This window comes from Coloeus monedula (genome assembly GCF_965178545.1).
Source record: "Coloeus monedula genome assembly, chromosome: 7".
Lineage (NCBI taxonomy): Eukaryota > Metazoa > Chordata > Aves > Passeriformes > Corvidae > Coloeus > Coloeus monedula.
Genome location: NC_138787.1, coordinates 19,902,242 through 19,916,870, shown reverse-complemented (window position 1 = coordinate 19,916,870; position 14,629 = coordinate 19,902,242). Strand labels below are relative to the sequence as shown.

Below are 14,629 nucleotides of genomic sequence, written 5' to 3'. Positions count from 1 at the left end.
CCTTTCATTTTCTTGTGGTTGCTTAGCTTACAGTATTGGCAGGTGATTTGCACGTGTATTTCATCTGATAGTATTTTTCCTGTTGGCAGAATGCCTAGATCTGAGAAGCACATGCCTTTTATGAACACTGCTGTAAATATAAATAAATTAAATTAGAATGTTGCTTTTTACCTGTATGCGTGTCTGTCAGGGGTTGGTGTTGTCACCTAAGGAGCTCAAGCACCTTAATTTTTCAGCTTGGGAGCTAAGAAAATACCTAAGAAGAAAAGATCTTGAAAACTGAGAGAGCAGAGCAACTGTAGAGATAAAGTGGTAGGTGGGAAGTTAACTAAGTAAATTTTATTGTCTTCTGGCCCTCTCGTGTTATGTGACTTTGCATGTAATTTGCAAAAGTCGTTGAAAAATGGAGTAAAAATAATGTGAACATTAAAGTGAAAAGAATCTAAGTGGCCACAGGGTGTCCCCACTGTTCCATGCTGATGCATCCTGATAGGCCATTTATTCTGTAGTACAAAGCTTGATATACTTCTTAAATATGGTATTTTATATGTTGCCGGTTTTAGCATTTATTTTTATATTTCCAATGCTTATTTGTCAGGGCAGCCAATTAAAACCTAGTCTGATGGAGGGAGAAGGGGAAAAGAGGAATAGCTTTGCTTGGCTTGCTTGCTTTAGGTCTGAGTTCTCTTTTAACTTCCCGAGACTGGGTATGGACAAGCCTTGATTTTTCTGAAGTAACAGTTATTCATTCCATGTGAATGCAATTTGGTTGCTGAAATTAGAATGAGAATTTATTCAGAAAGATAGTTTTCTGTCCACTTCTAAAAGCCTGCTACAGTCGGTTTGTGTGTTGACCAAGAAAGTGAAGCGGCCTACTTATCTAAGGGCTTGTCTGAACAACACTGCTGGCATAAAATTAAGTGGTGAAAGTAAAATTAATGTTTTTGGGCTCTTAGGGTAGCTTACTTTGGATATGGTTTAATTTAAGCAGAACTCAGGTATTCTGCAAAATAAATGCATCCAAGTGGGAAGCTGGTGCAGAGAATAGCTACAGTTATAAAACTTATACCCTGGCTTCTGAATACTGTATGCATCCCAAAACTCTGAATGTACAGTATGTGATGGATCAGACTGTGGCTGGTACTGCACAAGGATATGGGCCCCAGTCTTGCAAGTGTTCAAGGCCAGGTTGGAAAAGACTTAGCACAGCCTGGTCTAGTGGAAGGTGTCCTTGTCTGCAGCAGGGGAGTTGGGATGAGGTCATCTTTAAGGTCCCTTCCAACCCAAACCATTCTATAATTCTCTAAAAAGTATAAAGCATAAGGAGCTCTGTGTCAGGGCTGGGACTTCACATTTTACTAAGACTGTGCTGTTACGTGTAGGCTATGGCAGTGATGCTTCCCTTAGGAATTCTTTATAGCTACATTAACTATATCCAGTTGCTTTAGATTTTCAGTACCTCTGAAAATCACAGTGTATGTTTTGAAGTCAGATAGTATTTGAGATGAGAAACAATGACATTTTGGGTAGCCTGTTGTGCCTGAAAATCCATGCAGTGAGGCTTTGTATGCTGGGTACAGACAGACATGTTCATAATGGTATTTTTTACAGGCATGTGGCCATTCAGACTTCCAGGAAAGCCTGAAGAGGAAACTCTTCTTTCCCAAGCAACTTACTGCTTTTGTTTGTCCCTTTTACAGTGCAGGAGCTGTGAATTACAGTTTTGTTTCAGTGGCATACCTACCTTTTCTTACTGAATTGAATCATGCAATACCAGCAGTGTTGTGCAGTCTTGTTTATCTGGTAGCTTCCAGGCTTGGATTGTCTATCCTATTTCAAATAGCTCTATAGGCCAGACTTGTTTAAATAATTATAGTAATTATGCTGCAAATGACAGATGACTGGCATTTCACCTAGAGGTGCTTCTTTGGGAGTTGGTGGTTTTGAACTTCCTTTCGTCAGACCTGCTCTTAGAAGTAAGCTTAGAGTACAGCACTGAGTTAACATGTAAGCTAAGTCTATTCTTGTCCATATGGACAAGCAACCCAAATTGATATGATTGTATATTTATGTCATGGGTTGATGCTGGCCAGATGCCAGGCACCCTCCAAAGCTGCTCACTCACTGCCCTCTGCAGCTGGACAGAAGAGAGAAAATTTAATGAAATGTTCATGGGTTGAGATAAGGGCCAGGAGAGATCGCTCATCAAATGCCATTGTGGGCAAAACAGGCTCAATTTAGAGATATAAAGTGAATTTATTGCTAACAAAATCAGAGCAGGATAATGAGAAGTAAAATAAGCCCTTAGAAACACCTTCCCTCCACCCCTCTCTCCTTCCAGCTCTACCTCCTACCCCAGTGGTGCAAGGAGACAGGGCATGGGGGTTATGGTCAGTTCATCGTCTGAGGCTTCTCTTATTGTTCAGGGAGAAGAGTCGTTCCCCTGCTGCACCGTGGGGTCCCTCCCACGGGAGATAGTTCTCCATGAACTTTTCCAGCATGAGTCCATCTCACAAGCAACAGTTCCCTGCAAACTGCTGCAATGTGAGTCCACTCCGTGGGCAGCAGTCTTCCTCAAACTGCTGCAGCATGGGTCATTGTTCCATGGGGTGCAGTCCTCTAAGGACAGGCTGCTCCAGTCTGGGAGCAGGGCCCCTCTCTCCATGGGTCCCCCATGGGCTCACAGCCTCCTCTAGGCATCCACTTGCTCTGACAGGTGGGGCTCCTCCTTGGGCTGCGGGTGGATCTCTGCATCCCTGTGGATCTCCATGGGCTGCAGGGGCACAGCTGCTTCACCATGGTTTTCACCAAGGGCTGCAGGGGAATCTTGGCTCTGGTGCCTGAGGCACCTCCTCCCCCTCCTTCTTCACTGACCTTGGTGTCTGCATGTTGTTCTTCTCACACATTCTCATTCTGCTCTTCTCTAGTCACAATTAAAACTGTGCCACAACTTTTGATTCCTTCTTAAATATGTTACCACAGAGGTGTTACCACCATTTCTATTTGGCCCAGCCTTGGCCAGCAGCACGTCCATCTTTGGAACCACCAAGGATTGGCTCTGTTGGACATGGGGGAAGCTTCTAGCAGCTTGTCACAGAAGCCACAGCTATGGCTCCCCCTCTACCAAAAACCAGGCCATGCAAACTCAACACAATGTGTTTATTATTGAAAGAGCTTGGGGGGAGACAAATACTTTCTCTTTTCTAGCATGCTATACCTTCTGTATTTTTTATGTGCAAATATAAGTTACCTCTTTTGTGTCTGTGTTTTTCATGACCAGTGTGAAAGGATTTTTATAAAGGAGACATATGCAATATTATCTACTTCAATATTCCTGCTGGACCAGATTCATACTACTGTTCCTGCTGCCTGCTTAGTCAGTTGTCTCATTGACATCAGAGGTAGCTTTGCATGAAAGAAAATCTCTGATGGAGTTGTTAGCACTATTCAAAACAACGGGACTCTTATGTGTCCAGAGACTGCAAATCCTGACTTGGATCTAGTCTTTCAACTCTTGCATTGACTGATGTGAAGGGTTCCAGTGATGAAAGCTGATCACCAAGTAGATGAAACTTTCACAGTACTTTTGGAACCAGAAAGCTGTGGTTGCAATACAGTGTGTGCAAGCTACCTGTGAGCTGGGAATTGATGCATGGACAGCTGCGCTGTTTGAGCTTTGAGTGGTCAGGTTGTGTAAGGAGCCTGCAGTGCTAACAGTCAAGAATCTTGTATGGATCTTAGTGCTTTGAAGAGTGAACAGCATTTCTAAGTGCACTGCAGAAAAGGAAAAGGCTACCTTACAAGCAGGTATGCTCTGAAGAACTGTGAACAGTTGCTCTTGGACAATGTGAGACAGCACATACTGGAGGAATAATTGCCCTTCAGACATGAACTATACAGTATAAGGGTTGCATGCTTGTTTCATAATACTCTCTGTGTCCCCTTGGTTGCTGCCTTCTATTTTTTTTGTTCTGCACATACATACCTTCCTGGAAGGAGGAATTAGTGTAACTTTTCAAAGAGAGAGCTAGCTGCCCAGAGGTTATGAATTCTCTCATTTTCTCATTCCCTGGCAGGAATGAGGCAGGAGATGGTGTACCTCCCTAGGTAGGTTCAGGTTATGTTCCCCATCTCATTCTATACACCTGTCCCTGTAAAGGGTTAGGAGAAGGCAGCGATAAGAAATGTTGTCTCCGGCCCTCTACGTACAGTATGGCAATGATGGCATGACTCTTTCAGCTTTGTGTATGTCTGTGTGGCAGAGGAATGCAGTGATGCTGTGGTTGGAGTATAGCAGCTCCCAGCTTGCTGTGGTAATGAGGATTTGGATATTGCTGTCTCTGACCTGGGGAAATGTGTGGCGTGTCCTCAGCCAGCCTGACTTTGGAAAAATAAAACTGAATGAGGAACATTGTGTGTCCAGGTGATTTACCTTCAGGTTAGCTGGTCCAGTCTTGACAAAAACCCAGGAGCAGAGACAGATAGGAAAGTGTGTTCATAGTGACATTGTCAGGAAAAAAAGTTTTCTCCCAGGAGATGGCACATTTCCACTAGATTTGTGACAGCACAGCTGTGTTGGCAGGCAGACTCCAGCCCCCTAGGAGGTCTGAAAAGGAAATTCTGTCTTTCACCTTTCATTCATCCATTGATGAAAGCAGACATCTCCTGGCAGACTCTGGAATAGTAAAATAGGTATGAAAGGAAGTGTTCCTCAGACTGTTAACTAGCTGTGGATGCCAGCTGGTACTTACCTAACATACCTGTACATGTTAAATTCTGTTATTATATCAATGGTTGGGAAGGTGGGAAGGGAAGAAGAATGTACTGGAGGGGAATGGGAAGGAGAGAGCACTGTCACCTCTCAAACGAGGTAGGGGAACAATGTGGTTTAAAGTCCAGAGAGTTGCTTTTAAGTTGAACCAGAGCTTCCTTTACTGTTTGTCCTCACTGTTCTGGGGACAACTGGATAGAGATAAGTAAAGAATTTCTGAGAGTATCTGTCTTTTAAAAGAAAATGTGTTTTTGTTGATCTGTGGTTTACATGACCTAGTTAGCTAGTTAAGGCTCTTAGAGTTCTGCAGATATTTAATAATAACTTTGTATTGTAACTAGCAGTTCTTCAAAGAAATACCAAGCTTCAACAAATACATTACCATTGATGATTTGGTGAACTGACAGCAAAGATAAGTAAGGCTGCTGTGCCAGCCTCTGCCTTTTCTGTCTTGCTTGGTTCATATGCTGCCCAGCAGTTATTTAAGTGCATTGTAGGTAGGTAAAAAAATGGGACCTTTCTTTTTCAGGTGACATGTTTTCTTGTTGCCGCTCATGCTTTTTTTTTTTTGACAGCAGCTCTGCTGATGGAGTCGATGTAGGGTTTTGGACACAAGTCTAATGTCTATTGTTAAACCAGGAAGTCAGTGATGCATAATCTCTTGAATTTTAGTTACTCTTAAATTCTCATTGCTGTACCCATTCTTTCTTATACCTTCTTTTTGTTGTTGGTGGGTTTTTTTGTTTGGTTGGTTTTTTGTTGTTGTTGGGGTTTTTTTGTTTGATTTTGTTTTTTACTGTAAGGTTGGGCCACATTCTCACAGAAGTTGTCAAGGATGCAGTTATATTTAAAACCACATTTAAAAACAAATGTACATCAAATCTGTTACTTAATTGCACAGCGATATATAGCAATACTCAGTTCATCCACATACACAAATGTGGGGTTTGCACTGGCAATTTTAACAGGAGATTCAGGAAACTTCATCTTTCTCTGTGGTGATGGTATCTGAAGGTGAAAAATATGCCTATATACTTACGAAAGCTGGCAGAAAAATCTCTTCTACCATAACAATGGTTATCCTCTTGCATCCTTTCTCCCTTCTAGTATGCACTATTGAAAATGGATAATTGAAATTGGAGTCAGTATAAACCACAATAGTCTTAAAGAAAAATGTGAAAAATACTTCTAACAATTTTTTCAAGTAGCTTTAAGCTGTACTTTAGGGTAATATCAGAAAATCTCTGGCAATCTTCTACAGAACCTGCAGAGGGAATAGCAACCATCTTGTAGACTTAATGCAGTTCCTTCAGGAGATTTTTTGAAGGTAGTGTTTGGACTTCATTTGCACACAGCATTCGTGAAGAGAAGTATCCCTGGGCAATTCCTTACTTGCATCAGGAATTTCCACTCTTGCCTGAAGGAGAAGAGCAATGCCTGAAATTTCTTTTTGCATGAAATTGAAATTTCAAAACCATGATATTGCTGAATGTATCTGGTGTGTTTCACTGGAGCATGCCAGTATCTCTTAAACAAACATCACTATTGTAACAAGATGGTTAATGGACTAGTGCTTTCTAAATGTGCCCAGTTGGCTGCACTGTAGATTTATAAATGTTGCCTTAAATACCTCCTTCTCATGGCTTGTTTCCTGAATTAGTATTTCACCTGAGCTTGAAAAACTTTTAATTTCTTGGGATGTTTCCAAAGGTCTGATATCACATCTGTGAGAACAAGACTTTAAAAAATCCTCCTCAACAAAGTATAAAGGTCTACAGCTTTTTCTTTTATATGGTATGTTGAATACAGAAATTGTGAAGTTCAGTGGTTTTGTTAGTCTGTCTCTGTGTCATTTGCAGCATAGTTTTGGGCAAAAAGCATTTTTTTTGGTGGTAAACCAGTTCTGGAGTTAGGGTAGGGGATATGTGAGCTGGGTACAACCACAGGTGCTGGTGTCCCATGCTACTAGGGCTCATCTCCTTGTCACGCTGCCTCTGGCCCTGGATGAATGCATAGAGGGGGCAGGAGACTCCCATCCAACCAAAACAGGTGCAGGGGATGGCTCTGCACCATGGTCCCTGCTCCTCAGTGGGGGCCATTGCTCCAGTGTCCACCCTCGCAGGGCACTGGACCTGTGGGGACAAGTGTGGCAAAGCTGGTGGGACTTGTGCACTGTGGGGACATTAAGGATGGGTGAAAGGAGATGAAGAAAACTGTTCTAGTGGAACGTGCCCTTGGCCATGGCAGAGGGGCTGGAACTTGATGGGTCCTTCCAACCCAAACCCTTCTATGATGCATGGCTGATCTCCAGTAGCTTCATAATGCCGTAACCTCTTCTGAGGTACACTAAAATTAAAACGGGAGCAATGCACTGTCACAGATCTCTAGTATGATTTCTACCAGTGTGTTCCTAAGCAGAGATCTGGACCCCACCTGATTTGAAAATTGTTTTGATTTGATAGGTTCTAGAAGTTCTACTTGTTTTGTATCTCTGGCATTGAATATAGTAAACTGGGAATTACGTTTCAGTAGAAATTACACATTACGTATCTTTTTTAGCATAGAGCATACCTATCAATTTATGGATTACTTCATTAAAATATTCTCTATTATTATTACATATTGCTCCATCAAACACAGTATTAGCATTAAAGGTTTTGCACAGAGGAACAGTGTTTAGTAGTGCATACCAGTAGCAAACAGCATTACTTGGCAGTCTGACCACCCAGCTTATAACAAAGGCTTTGCCTTTCACATCAGTGAGATCTTTGTACTGCTGCCAGCATGCTTTCCACAACACTGCTTCATGGTTGTGTAAAACTTGTGAGAGGAGTAGACTTAGAGAAATAACAGGCTACGCCATTATGCATCAAGATTATATGCTGCTTATCATAAATGAAGTGCTAAGTACTGGCTGGGTCATCAAAGAGATTGTGTGTGTGAGTGGATGGCTGTGTGTTTAACTTCTTCCTTATGTTCCTTGGTGTAATACTGTTTTAGTTGTTGAGCCTGAGTACTTTCACTAATACTTGCTGTATTTAGCTACTGCCAGTTTTGACTGAGTACCAGTCACGATGAGTAGAAATTTTCTAAACTTGTTTTTACTTAGCTATCTGAGAGCTAATAAAGTAGTTTCATCCTTGTTACTTTCAAGCAGTTTCCAGATTACTTGGATTTATGCCTCTGAAATGTGCTTGATCAAGATTGGAGGCTGACAGTTTTAACAAATATTTTAATTCAAAAAAAGTCTCTTATTTAAAATTAAGTAGCTTCTTCTCTATTATGTAGATATATAGCAGTTTTCCCCCTTTTCTTGTGCCTATTAATGATGTTTACTTCAAATGCATCTTAGTTATTGCAATGGAATGAAAAGAGATTACAATATGTGTCTGCATAGGTAAAACAGTATCTTGACTTAAAGCCAACAATAAAATAATTAATGACTTCAGCCATGAAAACTTAAGGCAGTAATTTCTCCTAACCACTTTCTTTCATCTGGAAAATCGTGAGTCTGTTTTACAAAATAGTCTGGAGCATTAAGGAAAGGTACAGATTATTTAAACACTCTAGTGCTACCCTGAGAACAACTAGAGACCATGACAACTTTATTTTCAGGTAAGCATCTCACAGTTTTTTTCAGTGAGCATTAACACGTTTTATATTAGACAAGGAACACTAACATATTAGTATTACAGAGAAAGTTGTGCAGCAGAAAATAATAGCTTCCTAATTTCTGTACAGCTTAGATAGTGGTAGTATGTATATTTGGTTATGTGTTCTATGAGCACTTCAGTTTTACTGCGCAGGAGACTTTTGAAGGCATTTGTTTCTTTGTTTAGCTGCTAAGACTTTGTGGGTTTTTTTGTGTTTGGTTGGTTGGTTTTTTTTTTTTTTTCCTTACTGACGGCCAGTAACAACTGTTGAAACTGATAAGCAGTACTCAGCAATCAATAAGCTTGCTTTCAAGGCTGACTGGGGTGCTGCTAGTAGTCAAGCACAGCTGGTGTCTGTAATGCCAGTTCCACATTTTATTTTGGAAACCTCAGATGAAGTCACTGGATGACTACAAAGAGCAATGAGTGAGCAGAAATAAAATTCTAAGATCCTAATTTTTACACTTTAAGAAAATAAGGGAATCTGTAATCTGCTACGAAAATGTGGAATGAGAACTGAGAAGAAACAAAGAAGCTGCAGTAATCTGAAAACAACAGCAAGTGACCTAGGAGCTGTGCTCAAGGGTTAGGGGGTTTGCTGACTTTTAGACCTCTGCCTATTAGGTCATTAATGCCTGGCTTCAACCTTTGATCTTTCTGCAATTCTGGAAGCTCTCTTCATTTTTTTCCAACACAAGTCCAAAATTGTGTGATTACAATAAGGCTGTTGTACTGAACATCCCACATATGGATGTAGCACAGAAGACTCAGACAAATGGCTTATGTTGCAAGAATGCAACAGTCTACATTGTAAAATGTATATTAATCTCAAACAGCCTTTATTATGTGAATAAGGTGTGATTGTTTTTGTTTAAGCAGAGGTTTTTTTTCAGGAAGGAAGTTGCACCTCACAACCAGGTAGAGGATGGATGATCTAAGCTCCACTTTGATATGTTAGACGCGGAGGAAGGGGCTATTTGTCAAGCCAGGACTGTTGGAGAGCAAAACTCTTGGAAGACAGTGAGGAGCAGCAACGTGAGACTACAAAAACTTGGGGCCAGCAATGCTGAACTATGTTATAAGTGTAATGAAACTCAGACATCCTTGCTGTTAACTCCTAATAATGTTATGCCTTGAAAAACACCAGAGTTGATAAATTTTGCACAGCAGATTAATTAGAGACTTGGCTAACTTGAAGTTACACATATCTCAGGGAGAAGCGTGTCCTCTGGGGCAGAGCAGGAGACGCTGGATGTATGTATTTCTTAAGAAAGGTTCCCCTGTTTAATTTTTAGGAAACAGTTTCTCTTGGTATTTGGGTGAGTTACACTGTAGTGTCTTTAGTGGTTTCTTGGATTGCCATGCATGACAGCTTTCCCCATTGTTTTTTATGGGCCAGATTCTTGGCCATTTCAGGGTATCATTGTCCATTCAGGAGCATCGCTGTAGATTTGGGAGTACAGTATAGAGATTGTAAACACCATGGCTTCCCCAGTGTCTTTGGGGTTGTTCTGATTTGTGGAGTAGGGTCAGCATGGGAACTCTAGTCCCTTTCCTGAGGCTGTGAAAGAAAATAACTTGGAAATACCTGTATTGCCTAATTACGCAAGGCTATCCTTTTACATATTTGCTAATATGTTGTCCTTTCCTACTTCTATGGAAATGCCTGATTTTTTCCTAGCTTTGCTTTTATTCTACTCCACCACCACTGATAATCTGAATCACAGGTCTAGTAAGCTAATTGTTCCCAGAGCACAGTTTTTGAACTACTTGCCAGCTCTGACTGAAGCACAGACATCTCATTGGTGTTGCAGCACCTCCTCATCTTTCTCCTCATCTGACTCTAGTTTGGATGTGCCATCCATCTGTCCCTCCAACTGCCCCTGTGTTGCTCAGAGAGCCTATCCAGGAGTAGAGGGTGAAGCACGGAGTCATGGAAACAAGGAGCTGTGTATGCCACACTCACAGGGTCTTGGAGCATGTTGGGGCTGACTCCAAGACAAAGTCATTCAAGCTCAATCTTGCCTTCCAGGCTTAACCATGGGCAGGCTCTGTCTTGTCCCACATACCAGCACCTGGACTCACATGGGGTTACAGAGGAGAATCCCAGGATGTCTGTGCTGTAAACAAAGATGTAAGGAGCCAAATACTGTAATCTTTTGAAGGTCTTGTAGGCTGGAAGAGTTGTGTCATTAAATTTCAGCCAGCTCAGTCCAGGGACTTTTAATATCTTTATTTTCCATTTTTAAAATATAAAACCCAAAAGGGACCATTAGATTATCTTTCCTGGTCACTACCTGACACTTAGTCTCATTGCCAACCTACTTAGCAGACAAAACTGACAACATGTGTGATGAACTCTGATTAGAAGGAATCTTAGAACTAGTGTAAGCATTAATAAGAATAGAAAAGTTAGGGAGTCGCATTGTAATTGGGGGATGGTATCAAAAATATTACCATTTAAAAGAAAAAAATAGAAAAAGCTTATTTTCTTTGAGATCACTCACTACCAAATATTCTTCTATTTGGCAGTTATATCCTTTTCCAGTATTAAAAAAAGAGCATGACAGCATAGCTAGGCTTCCTGTTAAGATGTTGTATCTCCCTACACAGTCAATAGGCAGAGTGTTTTTACCAGGAAATGACTGAAAATCTTCCTGGAATATGACAGATGCCAGAGCCGGCTGTCACTGACAGTCCTGGTAGATGTAGACCTCTAATAGAATCCAGTATTGGGGATATATTTTAGTAAGTGGCAGCTCTCCTTTTGGGTTCAAAGAGCTGGATTAGTAACTTACTACTGTCAGTTGGAGAGCTTAATTTACATACTGTATCTTGCTGTGTTCATTCTGAAGAAACTATTAGTTTCATGTTGTTGTTATTTGAGCACTGTCACTTAAGCAGTACATCAGTGCCTGACAACATGGCACTAAAAAATTAAGGTTCTTTAATAAAGTAAGGAACCCATAGCCCTGTGAATTTGGCTCATCTTTCTGCAGCGTTGCTGTGCAACTGTGCGTGCTTATCCTTGGCTACACTAGGTTTGATCTGTGTGAGTTTGCAGAATTGAATAGCTAGCCCAGTGGGGTCAAACTTCTTGTGGAAACTGGCTGCTCTGTTGCAGGGACTGCCAGTTTTTTTCAGGAACAGAGGAGGCGGATGGAGCTGAATACGGTAGAGAACTGATCTGTTTACTCTTTGGGAATGGTATTGTATGTGCACATTGTTAAAAGTTTGTTGTGGTATAGAGAGTCCTCAGTAGAATTCAGTATGTAAAAACTGCAGCCAGCATGCCTTGCCTATGCCATACAGAACAAGTAAAGCAAGGTGGGACCCTGGAAACCAAGAGCAGGCAGGATGTTCCCTTTGCAGGAAGAAGCATGCCTGTTGCTCTTAAAACCCCATAACTTGAGTTACTGAGCCCAGCTAATCTGTTGTGTGGGTGGGGAGTTGGAATGATGGAGACACTGGAGGCAGTGTTCCTCTTCCCTTTTAGTTTTCCACTTTAGTGGTGCAAAGGCATTCCCCCATATCCTGAAGCTGGCTGTGATCCCACAGATGTCTCAGTGCTGTGTTTGTGCTACAAAAGGTAAATCTGCCCAAGCAACTGTAAAGTCATCCCTATCATTTGAATCAGTAATGAACTAGTGCTGAGCATTCCTGTGCAGGGTGGGGTGAGGCAGGTAGAGGGAAGTGGGCCCAGGACATAGCCCAGGTGCTCAGCTTGGACTGTCTCTAGTGGCTACTAACCCTCCCAGCATCACTGCTGCTTACTCTCACACTGCTGCTCACCCTCAATTAGCCCATCTGCTTCTCTGGCCTTGTATGGCTCATTTCCACTTCATGTCATGCTTCTTGTATACCTGAGCACAAGACCCAGGGGCAGTTGAAGTCTCTCACAGGTTGGCTGCAGTCACATTTTCTGGCTGCAGTCGCATTTTCACGTCTAAACTCTCCCCAGAACCCGTGGTTGGGCATATTGAGAAAGTTTTAATAAATCCCTAAAGGAAGTCAAATTAAAGTCAAATTGTATGAGGTGAAGTTTGTCCTTGCACATAAACACCTCAGATTCATGGTCACATTAGCCTGGCAGAGGCCAGCACTGTGTGTGAGTGAGGTGGTCCTGCTGTCCTGGTTGCTCTTTCGTCTGCTTTCGACCCCTTCATGTGCTGGTGTACATGTACTTGTGGTAAACTGTGCATACAGCAGAGTGGCTTAATAGTGAAATGACAGTTTGGTGCCCTTAAGTAATGCATTTCTGTGTGCAGTTGGCACACAGAATTATGTAAACCTTAAGGTGTGTTCAAGAAGCAGAGTGAGGCAGTTGTGTGGCTTGAGGCATAGGACTTAGGTTTGAGAAATGTGTTGCAGCATTTTTGAAGTGGAGGAAAAGGGAGAATTGGCCTTTTTTCCCCCCCGCTGCTGTCCCTGTGACTTGGAAACATGAGTTTGAGCTGTAAGGCTTAGTTTGAAGATTTCAACACTAGGCTCTTTAAATCCCACTCTCTATGCATTTTGGGTCTCCAGAGTGACAGAATTTAAAGCGGATTTTTCTTTTAGTAGGGCAAGTGCAAACTTTCTGAACAGGGAAGACATTTTAATACTCAGAAACATTTTTCTGTAACTGAAATGCTGCATCTCTTCTGTCTCTGGTATTTGTACCCTTTTCTGGGTTGCTTCCAGGGGTATGCAGGAGAGAAGTAGTTAGCAGTGGAGGAGACTGTCATGGGCTCAGGCAGGACTGGAAACAAAATCAGCTATGTAAAAATGTGAACGATCTTTCTCTTCCCTGTTTTTTGTTCTTTTTACAAGGTGATGGCAGACAGTGGCTTGCTGGACTTCTGTTTCAGCTGCATGTAATATATTCCAGCATTGCAGAAGACACAAAAGCCATTATACTGAAGGTGTAAATTAGCTTGCACTCAGGACTACTGCCAGATCACAGAACAGTGTGTGAAGCACACTGAATGATAGAGCCGAGTATGCAACAGTGATACTCAGTTCAGAGAGAGGCTGCCACCTTTTTGCTCCAGTGATACAAGAATTGGCAAGGAGAGAAGGTGCAGCATCTTGGAGCTATTCACGAAGAGGAGACAAAAAGGCATTAAATTAGCATTTAGTGTCTCTAGCTGCCAAACTGTCTCACTTAGGCTGAATATCGCTGCCAGGCTGTGTACTCTCAGCAGCATGTTTTAGAGCCCAAGGAGGCTGGGGAGGAGCTGGGAAGCACCCACCGTGGTGCACTCCCTGACTGTGGCAGAGTGTGAAGGCAGGAGCTGGCTGCCAAGTGCTAACTTCTGTTAAATAGTTTAAGCATCCAGCCCATCTGTGGAAAGCTACCTGGAATGTATATGGAGCTAAACTGAGTGACAGGATTCTAGTTCAAACTTAATCTTCCAGCTCTGTACCATGAGTAAAGGAAAGACAAGATGTCCAAGAAAAGTCTGCTTCCTTTGGAGTAATTAAGTTTTTTGAAAATTGCATTGTCCTGACACCTAGGAATCGGGGACTGTAGTTGCATTGTACAGGACAGACACAAGGAAGTGTAGGTCATCAGTAAATAGCTTATTGATGAATACAGTTACTTTAACAGATTTGCAAAGCTGCATTGCCTTTTTTTTTTTTTTTTTGCTTTTGCAATAGTTTATCAGAGGTTTCATATTAGATAGCCAGGTACATTTATTCTGTTTGTAAAAGCTGCCTGGTGAATCTTGTCTTGGTGCAGGCTGGTCTTATCTGGAATCTTATGTCAATGAATGTGTATTGCTACCTGTTCCCTGGAAGACTGATTTTTAAGTAGCAAAGCTGTTTAAAGCTTCTCAAGTTTTGGGTTTTGTTCTTTTTTAATTGAAAAGGAAAGCACTACATGCACTTTTATCTCGTAACCATTGTTCACCACAGCTTCGAGTAACTGTTTACTCTCATTGTTTAAAATATAGCCATTATGATAGGATCTTGTTTCACAATGTTCAGTTGTGACTCTGGTGCTGATTTATTCAGTTAATCATTAAAAGAACAGTATTGTTGACCAGTAACAAAGCAGAGTTTGAGACTGAAATGAAGCTGCTGCACAAGCTCAAGGTGGAAACTAATATAGGAATATTAGCAATAGACCACCAGCTGGTTAAGAGTTGGCTTTTATGTCTGTTTACTTTGGGAAGTAAAGGGAGAGAGTAGTTTGGAAAGAGGAAGAAGAGTACTTTTT

At 41.7% G+C, this 14,629-nt stretch overlaps 1 protein-coding gene across 1 annotated transcript in view; it reads left to right on the top strand.

Annotated features, from left to right (window-relative positions):
- The window catches only part of ITGA6 (integrin subunit alpha 6), a gene marked incomplete at its 3' end in the record, with an annotated part of 126,943 nt that overhangs the window by 243 nt on the left and 112,071 nt on the right, over positions 1 to 14,629 (top strand). The gene's annotated exons all lie outside the window — the stretch shown is intronic.